Source organism: Nomascus leucogenys, chromosome 19 (assembly GCF_006542625.1).
Source record: "Nomascus leucogenys isolate Asia chromosome 19, Asia_NLE_v1, whole genome shotgun sequence".
Taxonomy (NCBI): Eukaryota; Metazoa; Chordata; class Mammalia; order Primates; family Hylobatidae; genus Nomascus; species Nomascus leucogenys.
In genome coordinates this window covers 13,368,256-13,385,986 of record NC_044399.1, presented here as the reverse complement: position 1 = coordinate 13,385,986, position 17,731 = coordinate 13,368,256, and positions in this window count along the sequence as shown.

Here is a 17,731-nt window from a genome sequence, read left to right as displayed (position 1 = left end):
ACAACAGTTCTATTTGGTTTATATTGCTATCTCAATATTACAGATTAAGAAACAGTGGCTCAAAATATAAAATAACTTTCCTAATATCTCTCACACTGAGAATTTCTATGTCTGGCAAAATCATTGACAAAATAACTTGAAAACCCCTGCTACAAATACCTAGAAACACTAGATAAAATGCAAAGAACAATCTTTTAAAAATATAGATAATTTCACAACAATTTCACAACAGGGTGTGAAACAAAGAGAATGTTGTAATTTTTAAAAAAGATACCACAGCTTTCCAAGGAGAGCAAAATATATATGTATATTTCCAGGTTGCAGATTGGAAGTGATGCATACACACACACACACAAACATATGGCTAGGACTACAGCTGAGGTGCATAAGGTCTCCTCCACGTGGTTTCTCTTTATAAATAGCTTGAGTATTCTTACAAACTGGCAGTCTCAAGCCAATGGTCATAAAGTAAGCATTTGAAGACCATCAACATGCATTCAAAAATCTCTTAAAACATACCTTCAAAAGCCTGAGATTATGAATTCTGCCAATTTTAGTAGTCAAACCAAGTCACAGATCCAATTCAAACATAAGCAGATGAAAAATAGGATCTACTTTTTGATTAGAAAAGTAATAAGGCTTTATTCTTAAACAATTACAGTTAAGCTCTCAATACATTATGCTCTTCTGATTTCTCTCCTTCTTCACTGGCCATTCATTCTTAGACATTTTTGCTGGTTCATTTGACCTCCTTGACATTTTAATGTTGATTTGTTATGGGAATGAATGCTTGAAAAAATTTCTTTTCTGTCTACACATACTATTTTAAAATCATATTTATTCTATTGACTTTAATTAATATTTTATGCTGGTGACTTTCAAATTTATATCTCAGTTAAGACAGATCATGTACACAATAAATTTATGAACCTAGCTTTTTACCTGATATCTTACTTGGATTTTTAGTAGCCAAATAAACAAATTAGATACTAATATAGCAAATTAAAATTTGTGGCATTAAGCTAAGAAAGTGTTTAGCAGGAAATCTGTAGCTTTGAATAATAAAAACTAAAAATCAATTACTTAACTATATGTTGAAAATCTAAAAAAAAAACAATAAATCGAATGTTAAGACTAGAAAGAAACAATAAATCAGATGATAGTAGAAATCAATAAAATAGAAAACCAAAATTTAACTGAGGAAGCAACACAGTCAAAAGTTAATTATTTGAAAAATTAATAAAAGTATAACCCTCAAGCAACACTGATAAAAAAGGAAAAAAAAGACAAAAGAGAGAAAAAAGAAAAAGAAAAAAGTTTCTACAAGAAAAGAAAAAGTAACATTATTACAAATCATACAAACATGAGAAAGAGGATATTGTAAAACAAACAAGGTAGCTAAAGGTATCTAAACAATTTAAGTGTGTTTAGCAAGGTCACAGAAAATAAAGTCAATATACAAAATCCAGCTATATCCTTATATGCCAGCAATAAAAATAGATATTTGAAAATAATATACCATTTACAATGACATTAAGTCCTATGAAATACTTTATTTGTATAATGCTAACAAAATATGTACAAACATTTTTTGCATAAAATAACATTGATAAAAGAAATCAGTGAAGATCTAAATAAATGGAGATACATACCATGTTCATGGATTGGAACAATTTGAGCAACAACAAAACAGTAGTGTTAGATTTTAAACCAAATTACAAATTAACTATGCATTAGTCCATACTGATATTAATTTTTTAAAAAAGATTTTCTTGCACATAAACTCCAAATAATATATATAGATATTCCCCTGCCAGAAATGTAGATTAATCTCCTCTCCTCAAGTAGAAGCTAGCTAGATTTAATAACACACTTCTAAGGAATAGACTGTGGAAGAGAACTTTACAGTAGGGAAACCTGAAAAAGCCATACCATAACCAGTGAATCAAAGGGAACATCATCAGTGATAACTAATATTGATATTATGTGCCCTTTTATAAAATGTGATTTGAAGGACACTTCACCTCTATGGTCTTCTTACCAAAAACTCATAACTCCAATCTGATTATGAGAAAAGCATCAAACAAATGCAAATTCAGAAACATTCCAGAAAATATCTGATAGATCCTTCTCAAAACTGTGAAGTCATGAAAAACAAGGAAAACCAGAAATTATCACAGACCACAGAAGACTAAGTAGGCATAATAAATAAATACAATATGCTATTCTAAATGAAATCCTGAAAGAGAAAAAAAGACATTGTGTAAAAACGAGAGTTGAATAAAATCTGGAGTTTTGTTAATAACATTGTACAAATTTTAATTAATTAGTTTAAAAAATGTGTTAGGGTTATATAAGATGTTCCCATTGAGATAAGTAGGTGGAGAGTGTTTGGGAAGAAATCTGTATTGTCTGCAATTTTCTGTAAGTTTAAAATTATTCCAAAATATGTTGTTTTACATGTAGAAAAGATATAGTGAAACTCGGTTGGAGCTATGCAGTCCTCACTTCCCCACTAAATCGATTTAGCACAATTCCCCTAATAGTACAATCTATTATAAATATACTAATAGTTGGCAGCAGTAGTATCCTGACCTTCACTAAAATAGTACTGTTTCATAATAAAATATATACTAGCATGTGAAAATATTATTAAAAATGAATAGATAAATGCATAAATATTGTATTGCCATGAGTTCTCCAGTTGTAAATTGTCCTTCATTTTGTTATTATATCTGTCTTCATTTTGGTGCTATAATATCTTTCCTTGTTATCATATTGTGATAGTGTACAGTAGATATTTTTTATTTTCATTTTTTAGCTCCAAGAAAAACCTGGTCCTGCTATATAAAATAAACTTCCTCATTTATTTCCACTTGTCCAGAAATCAGAAATTTGTCAAAAACTAACATAAAAGATAAATTTAACATTATAATAATTGTTAGTTGTACATATCTAATATTGTTATAAATATTATTGTAACAAGTTATATGTGTTAAGTCCCTGTGAGGGGAAAAAAAAAGCAAACAGAATAAAATATACAGACTAATTACATTGACTTGTTAATTATAAGGGTGTTTTGAACATATGTCTTTAGTACTCTTTCTAAAAGCTACGAAAATGGCAGTAAGGAATTGTAATTGTTAAACTGATGAGAGAGGGAGAGAGAGAGAGGGAAAGACTGAAAGAGTGGATGGATAACAAATGAGTTAGCAGCTGACTTAAGAAGCTGGAGGGCCAAGAGCAGTGACTCAAGCCTAAATCCCAGCAGTCTGAGAGGCTGAGAGAGGAGGATCACTTGACACCTAGGAATTTGAGACTAGTATGGGCAATACAGCAAGACAGCATCTCTACATTTTTTTTTATTAGCTAGGTGATTCCCTCAAGGCTCAAGAATGACTGGCATCAGCTATCTGTGGAAGCAGATGAGTGAAGATGAGCTAAAAATTCAAGGATTAATTGAACGTTTATTAAGACTGATGGAGACTCCCAGACTGCTTAGCCCATGTCATGTAAATGAGCATGTCCTTCCCCACTGCTATGGTTTGAAGGTCCTCTCCAAAAGTCATGTTGAAATTTAACTGCCATTGCAACAGTATTAAAAGATGGGACATTTAAGAGTTAATTAGGCCTCATGAATGTAATTGATGCTGGTGTAAAAGGGTGAGTTCTGCCTCTCTTACCCTCTCCAGTCGTTTTGCTATCTGGCACGTGAGGGCCTGCTGAAGGATGCAGTGCTCAAGGCACCATCTTGGAAGTTTGAACAAGCCCTTACCAGACACCAAACCTGCCAGTGCCTTAATATTGGTTTTTGCAGCCTACAAAACTACAGGAAATAAATCTGTTCTTTATAAAGTACCCAAATGTTAAGTATTATAGCAGCACAAAAATGAAGACACCCACTGTGACAAAGGCAGAAGGTTTATGCTTCATAGAAAATTGTTCAAAGTTGCCAAGTTTAGGGAGAGGGTACTGTTTCAATACTGAAGATTAAGTAAAAGTGAATATACTGTATACAGAGTTCGAGGTCCCCAGAAACAGACACTGGAATGAGAGTAACATCAGAGTTTCTGTGAGTAAAACTTTAAGGAGATCACCTATTAGTAGAGACCAGAGGGAAGACAAAGACACACCAGAACTTCCAATTAGCTTTCAGATGTCCTGCCTTGCATATGAGGAAATAGTGAAAGATTATCGAGTCCTAATAAAAATGACATAAAACATACCCAAACCACAATAAAATAAAAAAAGCTCATTGAAATAATGAGGTACCATTAAAAAACACAATTTAAAAATATGCAGTTTACATAAAGCAAAGAGTTTAAGTAAAAAATAACGAGAAAGAATTATTTTAACTTAAGAATGTATAACAGACAGGAAAAATTCAAGAACAACAAGTCTTGACTAAAGACCATGAGAAGGCTCTAGTCAGAAGATAAAATTAATAGAACACATAATGGGTTTGGAAGAGTAGAGAGAGATTTACATAATTGGAGTTCAATTTAAAGCAAATATATGATGACTGTTGAAGCTAAGAAAATAAAATCAATATCAGCAAAAGCTATCATAACTGAGAATCAGCATAAAATTGTGGTGAAGCACGCAAGTGGATTCTGGAGCTGAATTCTTTTGTTCCAATACTGTTATACCATTTTCTAGCTGTGTGACTTTGGACAATTAATCAAGACTTATTTTCTTCATTTATAAGGTATACATAAAAATATAAAAATACCACCTCATATAATTGTTATGAGGGTTAAATGAATAATTATATATTCAGCTACTCAAAGTGCTAGGGGAAAGCTAAAAGTTTGAAAAAATAGTCAGCAAAATACAATGTACCTAATAGAGTAATAGGAATTCAATATTGTTTTAAAAATATAACTACCTTAGAAAGTTGAACTAGAGTGTCTGTGTATCTGTGTAATTGTCTGAGACAGAGAGAATAACATTGAGGTAAGAAAACATAAGTTCAATTATTATCTTCTATGCTACAAAGTTCATAGATAAGGGCTAAAACTGAAAAATAAGTGGTTATATAAGCACGCCATTTATCAAGATGGAGGTAACACTAACAGAATTAGTTCAAACAGTTGAACGTATTTGATTCTGTACAGAGTTCAATGGTTAGGATCTTCAGTATTGTATTAGCTTTGCAGGATGAAATGACTCTTTAAACTTACGTGTTACTTTGATGGAAAGTTAAACTATATTTAAAAATTAGTATTAATATGAATGTATGCATACATTCACATGCTTGCTAATGTTTTTATGTCTTTGCCTATTGCTTTTTCTCTACCTGTAATGTCCAATATCTGCTATGTTTTATCTGGCTTTTTTCATCTGTAAATATGGGTCAACTAATATTCTGGGGTAGGAGATCATTACTGACCTACTCATGTAGATTCGATCGCTCATTTATTTGTGTCTTCACTGAAGTGTGAGCATTCCTGCCTAGCACACTGCATCGACATATCAATTATGTGCCTGCTTTCATTTCTAGGCTGGATGCTCACAATAAGAATTGTTTTTTAATTGGCTCTGTATTTTAGACCTCAATACAAAACATAGCAAGTACCGAACAATTAGTTTTCAACGAAACTGAAGTGAGCTAATACCGTGGATTGAGGTCCTTGGAGAGGTATGGTGTCCAATGAAGGGTATGCCATACTATTTCCTGGTTCATTCCTTATAATGGATGTCTTAGTCTCCTCAGGCTGCTATCACAAAACACCACGAACTGGGCAGCTTAAGGCCTTACCTTAAAAAATCCTCACATTGGGGGCCATGGCTTCAGTGGATGCATTTGCAGGAGATACACAGATTCAGCCCTTAATGGGAAAAGGTGTCAATTTTGAATTAAAAGTCTGTATGTTACTAATTGGTTATGGGTATCTGGCCTACCCAATATGCCAGCATCTGCCTCTAGTCGTAGAATTCCTGAAAACTGCTCCACATTTTCCTGAGAGGTGAAATCTTTCTCCTCACTCTCATCTGCCTTTACAAGGGCACACACACACACATACACACACACATACCATCTACATGGTTACCATGAATGTTAGCATGTTATTAAATTATGATAACTCATGTTCATGGCACAATATTCCCTTAGTTGAATGGTTTATAGATATAATTCTGACACAATAGGTATTCCTCCTTTGGAATTTTGGAACTTAAACTGAGGGAGGAGATTAGTTTTTCTAGGACTGCCTGAAGGTTATAGCACCTGAAATTCAGAAGTTTCTATAAGTCATGTTCCATACTGCCAGAGATAGAGAAGTGTAGAAAGTCCATTTTAAGATGGAGAATAAAGAACAAAACAGATGCATGAAGCAGAAAAATAAGGAGACCAGAGAAAACTTTCTGTTTCCATTTATTCCTAGAACTGTGTTCTCAGTCCTAGGTTTCTCCACACACCTTAGTGTTATTCCTTTTTTGATTTAAGTTGTTCTAAATTCGATTTATGGTATTTGTAACCAAAATACTACTAACAAATGCAGAATTACTGAAGAAAGAATTACACATGATAATTTGGAAAAGTATTACCAGATAAGTTATGTTAGAGATAAGGAATTTTGGAGCTGGCTTGTTAAAATAATTGTATATTGCATCTGAAGAACAGTTGTATGCTACTCTCTGTTTGTTTTTTTTTTTTGCATCCATTTTCTGAAATTCATCAGAATACTTTTAACATATATTAACTTGTTCTAAGTTATAATAAAATTTATTATGGATTAGTCTGCCCTAAAATTTGGATTGAGTGGCAAAGGAAACATTTGAATGAGACACCAGAGCATGTTGGCAGTGGTGATAAATAGTAGAATAAATTATGATCAACTGTGGAACAATCACAAATAGATATCACCAGCAAAAGCATAATAAAATGGCCTGATGGGGAAGTTGTACCAGTGGATATTGAGGGACCTGAGTATCTTTAAAAATAACTGAGGGAAGGTTTGGAATAAGCAAATGTCTGAGATTTGTCAGTAGAAATTATAGCTTTAAAATATGATTATTTTAGCCTTAGTATGGTACAGACTAATTTACTTCTAAGTATCTAAAATTATATATAAAATTTATTTGGACAGGGTAGACACAAGTAAACACTCAGAATATGGTTGCTAGCAATAATTAAAGAATGTAAACTGAAATAATATTGATGAGGAGATTTAAAGAAAACTGAGCAAAGTCAGCTGACTTGAATTAGTTTTCTATTGCTACTTAATAAATTGCCATCAACTTATTGGTATAAAAGAGTAATTTATTATCTCAGTTTCTAGAAGTTGGTCGGGATTCCAGGCATTGTTTGACTGGGTTCTCAGTGCAGATCTCCTAAAGTTGAAATCCAGGTGATAGTCAGGGCTGTGGTTCTCATTTGGAACTTGAAGCCCTCATTAAAGTTCATTGAGGTTGTTGGTTGAATTCAGTTCCTTGTGCCTGTTTTTGTAGGACTAAGGTGGGTTTTGTTGTTGTTGTTGTTGTTGTTGTTATTCTTTTTTATTTTTAATGCCAGCTCTCAATCATAGACTGCTCTCAGCTCCTTGAGTCCTCATAGTTTAAAACAGCATAGTTTGTTTCTTCATGGAGAATGGTCAGAGTGTGTTTCCCTGATGCTTCAACATTGTGATGCTCTTCACATCATTTGAACATTTATCATGTCACAAACAATGCTTACTTCCACTAATTGGTTAACAGGTTTCCAATAGAATGTCGTTTTGGCAGTAATAGTGTATGATTTATCTTTGTGTGTGCTTTGTTCATGAATATCTTAGACTTTAAGGACATTAATATTTAGAAGAAAGGAGAGAAGGAATAAAAAAAAAAGGAGGGCCAGGATTTATTATGACATTAACAGTAATGTATTGAAGTTAATTATATATCTACACTAAATAACAAAGTAAGATATTCTTAGTGTTGTCCATAAGTAGTTATAGTACTGTATTAGTCTTTTCTCACACTGCTATAAAGAACTGCCCAAGACTCGATAGTTTATAAAGGAAAGAGGTTTAATTGACTCAGTTTCCCACGGCTGGAGAGGCCTCAGGAAACTTACAGTCATGGTGGAAGGGGAAGCCAGGAACCTTCTTCACAAGGCAGCAGGAGAGAGTGTCAGCTTGGGAAGGAGGAACTTTCAAACATTTATAAAATCCATCAGATACCATAAGAACTCACTCACTATCAGGAGAACAGCACTGAGTAAACTGTCCCCATGATACAATCACCTTTCTCCTTCAACACGTAGGAATTAAAGGTTCTCCCTCAACATGTGGAAATTACAATTAGAGATGAGATTTCAGTGGGACACAGAGCCAAACCATATCATTCCACCCCTGGCCCCTCCCAAATCTCATCTTTTTACATTTCAAAACCAATCATGACATCCCAACAGTCCTCCAAAGTCTTAACTCATTTCAGCATTAGCTCAAAAGTCCACAGTGCAAAGTCTCATTTGAGACAATGCAAGTCGCTTCCGCCTATGAGCCTGTAAAATCAAAAGCAAGTTAGTTACTTCCTAGATACAATGGGCGTATAGGCATTGGGTAACCACAGCCCAATGGGAGAAATTGGCCAAAACAAAGGGGATACAGACCCACACAAGCCTGAAATCCAGCGGGGCAGTCAAAGCTCCAAAATGATCTCCTTAGACTCCAGGTCTCACATCCATGTTACACTGATGCAGTTCCAAAGCTGCTCCCACATTTTCGAGTATCTTTATAGCAGTACTACACTGTCTGCAGTACCAATTTATATGGAGTACCTACTATTTTTTTTAGATTTTAAGAATATTTAGTTGAACAAGACATATGTGGCACCTATACTGAAGCTTATATTTTTGGTGAAACAAAATAAGCAAGTGCACAAATAAATTAACAATGCCCTTTTAGATATTTATTAATATCCTAAATAAACATAACAGAAAATATAATAAACAGTAATATGGCAGATGGTGGTTATGACTACTGTATTTAGCAGGAGAAGCATAAGAAGGTTTTTCTCAAAGTTTGTTATTCCATCTGAGACCTGGAGTGCAAGAAGTAATAACTATGAGAAGGTTTGAAAGAAGTGGGAAAAAGAAGTGCTAATAAGGTTGGTACATCTGAAAAAGTGTACCTGAGTACATCTGAGAAAGTGAAGTGTGGCTATATCTTATTAAGCAAGAAAAGAGTGGCAAGAAATTAGATGTGAAAGAAAGATAGAAACCAGATTCTGTGGGAAACTATAGGACACGGTAAGGAGGTATTGTTATTGTGGGTGTTTATTCATTTGAGTGTTTATGATTTGGGGGGAGAGTCTAACGGGAAACTACAGATCGGAGAGAGGTAATTTATGTGATATAATTTACACATGAAAAAGGACAAGTTGTAGGAGGATTCCAATTAGAAGAATATTGTAGTGTTCCAAGTGGTATATAATGATGGCCTCAGTACAATAGAAGTAGTGGCAGTGACAATAAACAAACATGGAAAGAGAAGTAAGATATATGACTGTAGAAAAGTAAAGAAAAATAACAGTGACATCAGCAAGATGTCTGACTAGAGGTGCTAGGTGCTTGCCCCACCCTTCACAGAAAAGGACAAAACAATAAATAAACTAAAACTTTACCAGATTGTTTGAGGAAGAGCACTGGAGTGCAACAAAGGAGTAGCAAGATTCCTACAAAGCATGGATGCCCAGTACATCCCGGGCATCTGCCTCTTCATGTCTTCGCTGCACCCCATCTTCACTGCTGAGACTGGCTCAGAGCTGGGAGACACTTCTTTTTGCAGGGAATAGGTAATCCGAAGGCCGCCAACAGCCTCCATTATTACCACAGATATTTGCAGTCCTTACCCCAAGAAAATCCCACCATCCTCACAAGTTATGAGCTGAGTTTGGGAGCTGCCTGGAATTTACGTTGCTGTGCCACTACAGAGTAGTAGCACGTATTGGACACTCTCCAATGTCCATGGCTCAAGCTGCTGCAACATGGTGCTATCTTGAAGCTGGAGCCACTGCTGGCGTGTACCCTTCTCTGAAAGCCAGGAGCCGCTGTGCCTCTTCAGCCTTGAGGCTTTGTTGCTGTACCACCACTCTCACAGGGGCAGCTATAATACCACAACCCTGGCTTCTCAGAGCCTAGGCCCAAGAACAGCCATGACCCTAGTCCTACACAGTGGAGAAGCCAACTTTGGGTGAGATGAACTACTGCATGCCCATGTACCCAGCCAGAGAACCAACTTGGAAGTTATATCCTCAGTGTATCCACCTCCAACCACCATATACATATACAATTAGCTGAGGAAACAGCTTGGTGGACCTGTTCCCAGCTATGTCACATCACCATTGCCAAAAACTCCCACAGCTTAGGCCACCAAGGCACTCATACCTATCTTTAATATGGAGTATGTCTGATGAATCTGCATAAAAATTAAATTACTGGGTCTACCCAGAACCAAAGCAAATGCACTCTACTCAACCAACACCATGGGACTCATTTATGGTAATAAGCCGCTCTCTTTAGGAAAGCTGCTCTTGTGTTTCTACATTTGCCCCTGTACATGTGATAGAAAAAATGCTTCTTCCAGTTTTTTAACACGTGTGCAGGGGTAAATGGAGAAACAGAAAAAAACATGGCAAAGGAAGAAAACATGACACTTCCAACAGAACACAATAATTCTTCAGCAATAAGCCACAAAGAAAACAAATATATGAAATGCCAGAGAAGAAAGACAAGATAACAACTTAAGGAAACTCAACACAATTTAAGAAAATAAAGAGACAATTCAATAAAATCAAGAAAAAGATTCCTGATAAATGAAAAATTCAACAAAGAGATAAGTAATATAAAAAATAACCAAACAGAAATCTTAGAAATGAAGAATGAAGTGAAATAAAAACTACAATTGAGAGCCTCAATAGCAGACTAGAGAAAGCAGAATAATTTCTGAACTTGAAGGCAGGTTCTTGAAATGATCAAGGGAGACAAAAAAAAAGAATAAAAAAGGAAAAATAAATTCTTCTGGACTTATGGGAAACAAACAAATTTTTGCATTATAGATGTTTCTGAAGGAGAAGAGATGAAAAATGCAGATTTCTAACTGCAGATTTCTAACCACAGGTTTCTCATCAGAAATCTTACAGTCCAGGAGGGAATGGAAATGTATATTTAAAATGCTAAAAGAAAAATCTGCTAGCCATGAATACTATACTCAGGAAATCTTTTTTTCAAAAATGAGGGACAAATAAAGCCTTTCCAAGATAAGTAAAAACTGAGCGAATTCATCACCACTGCACTGGCCTTACAATAAATGCTTAAGGCAGTCCTATATCTGGAAATAGATAATAACTACCATCATAAAATCACACAAAAATATAAAACTCACTGGTAGAGCAGATACACAAATGAGAAAAGAATCAATCCTTATCACTAAAGAAATGCAACCAACCACAAAGATAAAAAATAAGAAAGTAAAAACAAGGTAAGAAGAAAACAGCAAAATGACAGGAGTAATTTTTCATCTATCAGTAATAACCTTGAATGTAAAATCCCCAAAAAAAGAAAAAAAATGAAAAAAAGAAAAAAAAATGCTGCTAAAAGTAATTTACTCTGCCTGTAAAAACACAAGACTAAAAGTGAATTGATACAAAAATATATTCTATGCAAACAGAAACCAAAAGTGAGCATAAATAAGCTAGCTATACTTATATAAAACAGAGTTTGAGTCAATAACTGTAGGAAAAGACACAGAAGGTCATTATATAATAGTGAAACCATTAGTTCAGTAAGAAAATTTAAGATTGTAAATAAACATGCACCCAAAACAGAAGCACCCAGATATATAAAGCAAATATTATTAGATCTAAAGGGAGAGATAGAGTCTAGTATAATAAAGGTTGATGACTTCAATAATCCACTCTTAGTAGTGTAGAAATCATTTAGACAGAAAATCAACAAGTAATATTGGATTCAAACTGCACTGACCAAACAGATCTAACAGACATTCACAGAATATTTTAGCCAAAAGCTGCATAAAATACAATTTTTTATCATAAGTACATGGAACATTCTCCAGGTTAACCACGTTAAGCCATAAAACAAGTCTCAATAAATTTAAAAATACAAAATTATATCAATCTTTTTTCTGACCACATAAAACTGTAAATAAATAACAGAAACTTTGGAAACTGTACAAATACATAACAATTAAACAATGTAATCCTGAATGACCAATGAGCAAAAAAAATTTTTTTTAATTAAAAATTATTATTGAAACAAAAGGAAATACCAACACAACATACTAAAACCTATGGGATACAGCAAAATAAGTAATAAGAGTTCATAACAATAAACACATACATCAAAACATAGAAATATTTGAAATAATCTATTGATACACCTCAAAAAAACAAGAAATGCAAAAAAAAATAGTAGAAGGCAATAACTAAGAAACATCAAAGCAGATGTTTAGTTATTTATTGCCTTCCTCTAATTTTCTACTAAAACAATATCACAAAAGAGCAATGAAACAGAAAGTTGGTTCTTTGAAAAGATAAACTTGATTAACTATTGGCTAGACTAACAAAAAATAAAATAAAAGCCCCAAGTAAATAAAATCAACAATGAAAAGGAGACATTAAAACTGATATCACAGAAATAAAAAGGATCGTTAGTATCTATTGTGAAAAACTATATACCAACAAATTAGAAAACTCAAAGGGAATCAATAAATTCCTGGACACATACAACCTACCAAGACTGAATGAAGAAAAACTGAAAATGTAACAGATCAATAATGTGTAACAAGAGTAAAGTTTCCAAACAGTAAAAAAGAAACCAAAAAAATATCCAAGACTATATGGATTCACTGATGAATTCTACCAACTTTTTAAAAAGTACTAACACTAATTCTTATCAAACTATTCAAAAACCTAAAGTGAATGAAACTCATTTTGCAAAGGCATCATTACCCTGAATGAGCGAATGAGGCTGTAGCAAACTGAAAAGCTTCTGAACAGCAAAATACACAATGAGCAGAGTGAAGAGACAACCTGTAGAATGCAAGAAAATATTTGCAAACTATTCATCTGACAAAGGACTAATTAATATGCAGAATACACAAAGAGGGTAGAAGAGTGGTTACTGGAGGCTAGGAACGGTTGGACGGAGGGAGGATAGGAAGAGGTTGGTTAACAGGTACCATATTATAACTAGACAGGAGAATTAAGTTCTAGTGTTCTAGAGCACTGTATAGTGACTATAGTTAAAAACAATTTATTGTATATTTTCAAATAGCTAGAAGAGGAATTTTTGAATGCTCCCATCACAAATAAATGATAAATGTTTGAGGTTATATATATTCTAGTTACCCTGATTTGAAAATGACACATTGTCTATGTGTATCTAAATATCACACTGTACCCCATAAATATGTACAATTATTTCACATCAATTAAATATAATAATAATACTTTGGGAGACTGAGGTTGGCAGATCACTTGATGCCAGGAGTTTGAGACCAGCCTGGCCAACACAGTAAAACCCCATCTCTACCAAAAAAAAAAAATGCAAAAATTAGCTGGGCATGATTGCTCTGCACCTTTACTCCCAGCTACTCAGGAGGCTAAGGCAGGAGAGTCTCTTGAACCTGGGAGGTGGATGTTGCAGTCAGTCGAGGTCATGCACTGCCCTCCAGCCTGGGTGACAGAGGTAGACCCTGCTGCAAAAAAAAAAAAAAAAAAAAAAAAAGAGAGAAGTAATAATAATTTTTAAAAGACTCCTTGGTTTTTGGCTTAGGCAACTAAGTAAATATAGACGTCATGTACTGAGATGAAAAAATGTTGATCTTTGAGGGTGATAATCAGACCTCCTCAGTGGCCTAAAAGTTCAAGATAAACTGATAAACAGGTATCAGACAGGTGGAAAGCATTATTACTGATAAGCTGAATTAGAGAATAGAGCTTGGATCACAACTGATTTGTTAACACCACCATGAATTAAATATATTAACTGGATAAGGGCTATAAAATTTAACTGTAGAGTAGCTGCATTGGAGCAGGCCATTTGCCATGTTTCAGAGTGAAAAAGAAAAAACATGTATATGCTGAGAATGTGATAATCAAAAATAACAAGGGAGGGAGGGAAAGACAGAAAGAGAGAATGCAAGAGAGAAATTGATTAGATTTATAATTCACCAAATATAAGATTTATCTTCTTTTACTGGGGAGGAGTGCATAAGTGGTGGAATTATTGTTCAGAAACATTATTTGGCAGAATAATATATACGGTAACTTGAATAAAGAAAAAAAATATGTTGGGGTGGAATTAGGTGCCTCCACAACACATACAGAAAAGTTATGTTTGTGTTAAGTTTGAAATGGGTATGACACATCCAAAAAGAAATGTCAAATAGTCAAATACACAGGCTTACAGAGTGGATATATCACATATATAGATAGGAAAGCAGATGTCAATGGTGTGCGAAACTTGTGAATATGCAAAGAGCAGTTTAGAAAAAGGAGATAATATAGGGCCAAATAGAGAATTGTAGGGCCCTACGATATTTAGATGTTGCACAGAAGATGGATCTAGAACAAAGGGGACTGAGAAGGTAGAACTAAAACCAAGAACAGAGGTAGAACTAACACCAAGAAATTGTGGTATCATGGAATCTGAGAAAAGAAATCATTCCAGAAAAGAGATGTACATGCATAGAATGTTCCTGAGAAGTGACTACAGAATGTAATAACATGCAGGCCTTGATATATCATTGATAAGTTTCAGCAAAGCAACAGTGATGGAACATGCTTCAAGGTGGATGACTATAAAATGAGAGGTGAAGATATAGAAACGAAGTGTAAGCGACTTTTTCAAAAATGGGTAAATGTGTATGTGTGAGTGTGTAGATTAACTGCAGGAGGATATGAGTAATGGAGGCTAATTTTATTAGTAGTTTGTTTTTGCAGAGGGACTTGGAATGTAGTGGCCATATTCTGCTACATCACCTACTGATTTTTTTGATTTTTAATTTTGATGGGTAGATAGTAGGTGTATATTGATTGGATACAAACTTATTTTGATACAGGCGTACAACGTGTAATAATATCAAGGTAAATGGGGTATCCATCACCTCAAGCATTCATCACTTCTGCATGTTACAAACATTTCAATTTTACTGGCTCAATGACTTGAAATTGTACAACAAATTGTTGCTGACCATAGTCACGTTGATGTGCTATAAAATACTAGATCCTAGATCTTATTCATTGTATCTAACTATATATTTGTACCCACTAAAACCATCTCCCTCCCCTCCACCCTCCAACTACCCTTCCCAGCCTCTGGCAACGATCGTTATACTCCCTGTCTCCATGAGTTCAATTATTTTAATTTTTAGCTCAAACAAGTGAGAGCATGTGAAGTCTGTCTTTCTGTGCCAGGCTTATTTCACTTAAGGTATATAATATCCGCCAATTTTATCCATGTTGTTGCAAAGAACAGGATCTCCTTTTTTATGACTGAATAAACTCCATTGTGTATATATTCCACATTTATTTTATCTATTTGTCTGATAATGGAAACCTAGGTTGATTTCAAATATTGGGTAATAGACGTGGAAGTGAAGGTATTTCTTCAATATACTGATTTCCTTTCTTTTGGTTATTTGTCTAGCAGTGAGATTGCTGGATTATATGGAAATTCTACTTTTAGTTTTTGAGGAAATTCCACACCATTCTCCCTAGGGGTTGTACTAATTTATATTCCCACCAAGAGTGTATGAAGGTTCCCCTTTCTCCACTTCCTCACCAGCATTGGTTATTGCCTGTCTTTTGGAGAAAAACCATTTTAATTGGGGTGAGATTATATGTCATTGTAGTTTTAATTAGCATCTCTCTGATGATCAGTGATGTTGAGCACTTTTTCATATACCTGTTTGCTGTTTGTATGTTTTCTTTTGAGAAATGTCTATTCAGATCTTTTGCCCACTTTTTAATCAGATTATTAGATTTTTTCATATTGTTTGAGCTCCTTATATATTCTGGTTATTAATCCTTGCCAGGTGGAGAGTTTGCAAATATTGTATTCCATTCCGTGTGTTGTCTCTTCACTTTGTTGATTGTTTCCTTTGCTGTGCAGAAACTTTTATTAATAAGTTGATGTGATCCAAGTTATCCATTTTTGCTTCAGTAGCCTAAGTTTTGGGGGTGTTACTAAAGAAATCTAGAGTCAGACAATGATCTACAGAGTTTCTCCCAATGTTTTCTTTTGGTAGTTCCATAGATTGAGGTCTTAGATTTAAATATTTAATCCACTTTGATTTGATTTTTGTATATAGCCAGAGATAAGGGTCTAGTTTCATCCTTTTGCATATGGATATCTAGTTTTCACAACACCAGGTATTGAAGAAACTGTCCTTTCCCCAATGTATGTTCTTGGCAACTTTGCTGAAACTGAATTCATTGTAGATGTATGAATTTATTTTTAGGTTCTTTATTCTGTTACATTGATCTATGTGTCCTTTTATGCAAATACCATGCTGTTTTTGTTACTGAAGTTCTGCAGAATAATTCAAAATAAGGTAATGTGATTCCTCTGAATGTGATTTATTTTGTTCATTTTGCTCAGGATAGATTTGACTATTCTGGGTCTTTTGGGGTTAGGTATAAGTTTTAGAATATTTATTTTCTTTTCTGTGAAGAATGTCATTGGTATTTTCATAGGAATTGCATTGAACTTGTAGATTGCTTTGGCTAGTGGGAACATTTTGATATTGATTCTTACTATCCATAAGCATGGAATATCTTTCTATTTTTTGTGTCCTGTTCAATTTCTTGCATCATTGTGAAGATCTTTCACTTCTTTCGTTAAGTTAATTTATTGGTATTTTATTTTATTTGTAGCTATGGTAAATGCGGTTACTTTCTTGAATTCTTTTTTACATTGTTCACTGTTAGCATATAGAAATACAACTGATTGTTTATGTTGATTTTGTATCCTGCAACTTTACTGAATTTATCAGTTTGAATAGTTTTCTTGTGGAGTCTTCAGGTTTTTCCAAATGTAAGATCATATCATCTGCAAACAAGGATAATTTAACTTATTGATTTTTAATTTGAATAGCTTTTATATCTTCCTCTCATTTGATGCTCTAGCTAGGACTTCCAGGACTATGTTAAATAAGAGTGATGAAAGTGGGCATCCTGTCTGATTACAGATCTTAGAGGAAAGTCTTTCAGGTTTTCCCTGCTCAGTGTGATACTAGCTGTGAGACTGTCATATATAGCTTTTATTGTATTGAGGTATGTTGCTTCTATGCCCATTTTTTTAATCATGAAGTGATGTTGAATTTTATCAAATGCTTTTTCAGCACCAATTGAAATGACCACATGGTTTTTGACCTTCATTCTGTTGATATGATCTATCACATTGATTAATTTGCCTATGTTGAAACATACTTGCATCCCAGGGATGAATTCCACTTTTTTATGATAAAATAACTTTTTAATGTGTTGTTGAATTTTGTTTGCTAGTACTGTGTTAAGCATTTTTGCATCAGAGTTCATTGGAAATATTGGCCTGCAGTTTTCTTTTTTTGATGTGTCTTCATCTGGTTTTGGTATCACAGTAATACTACCTTCTTAAATGAGTTTGGAATTATTCCTTCCTCTAGTTTTTCAAATACTTTGGGACAGATTGGTATTAGTTCTTTTTAAATAAAACTAATTGATAATTGATTGGTGAAATTCAGCA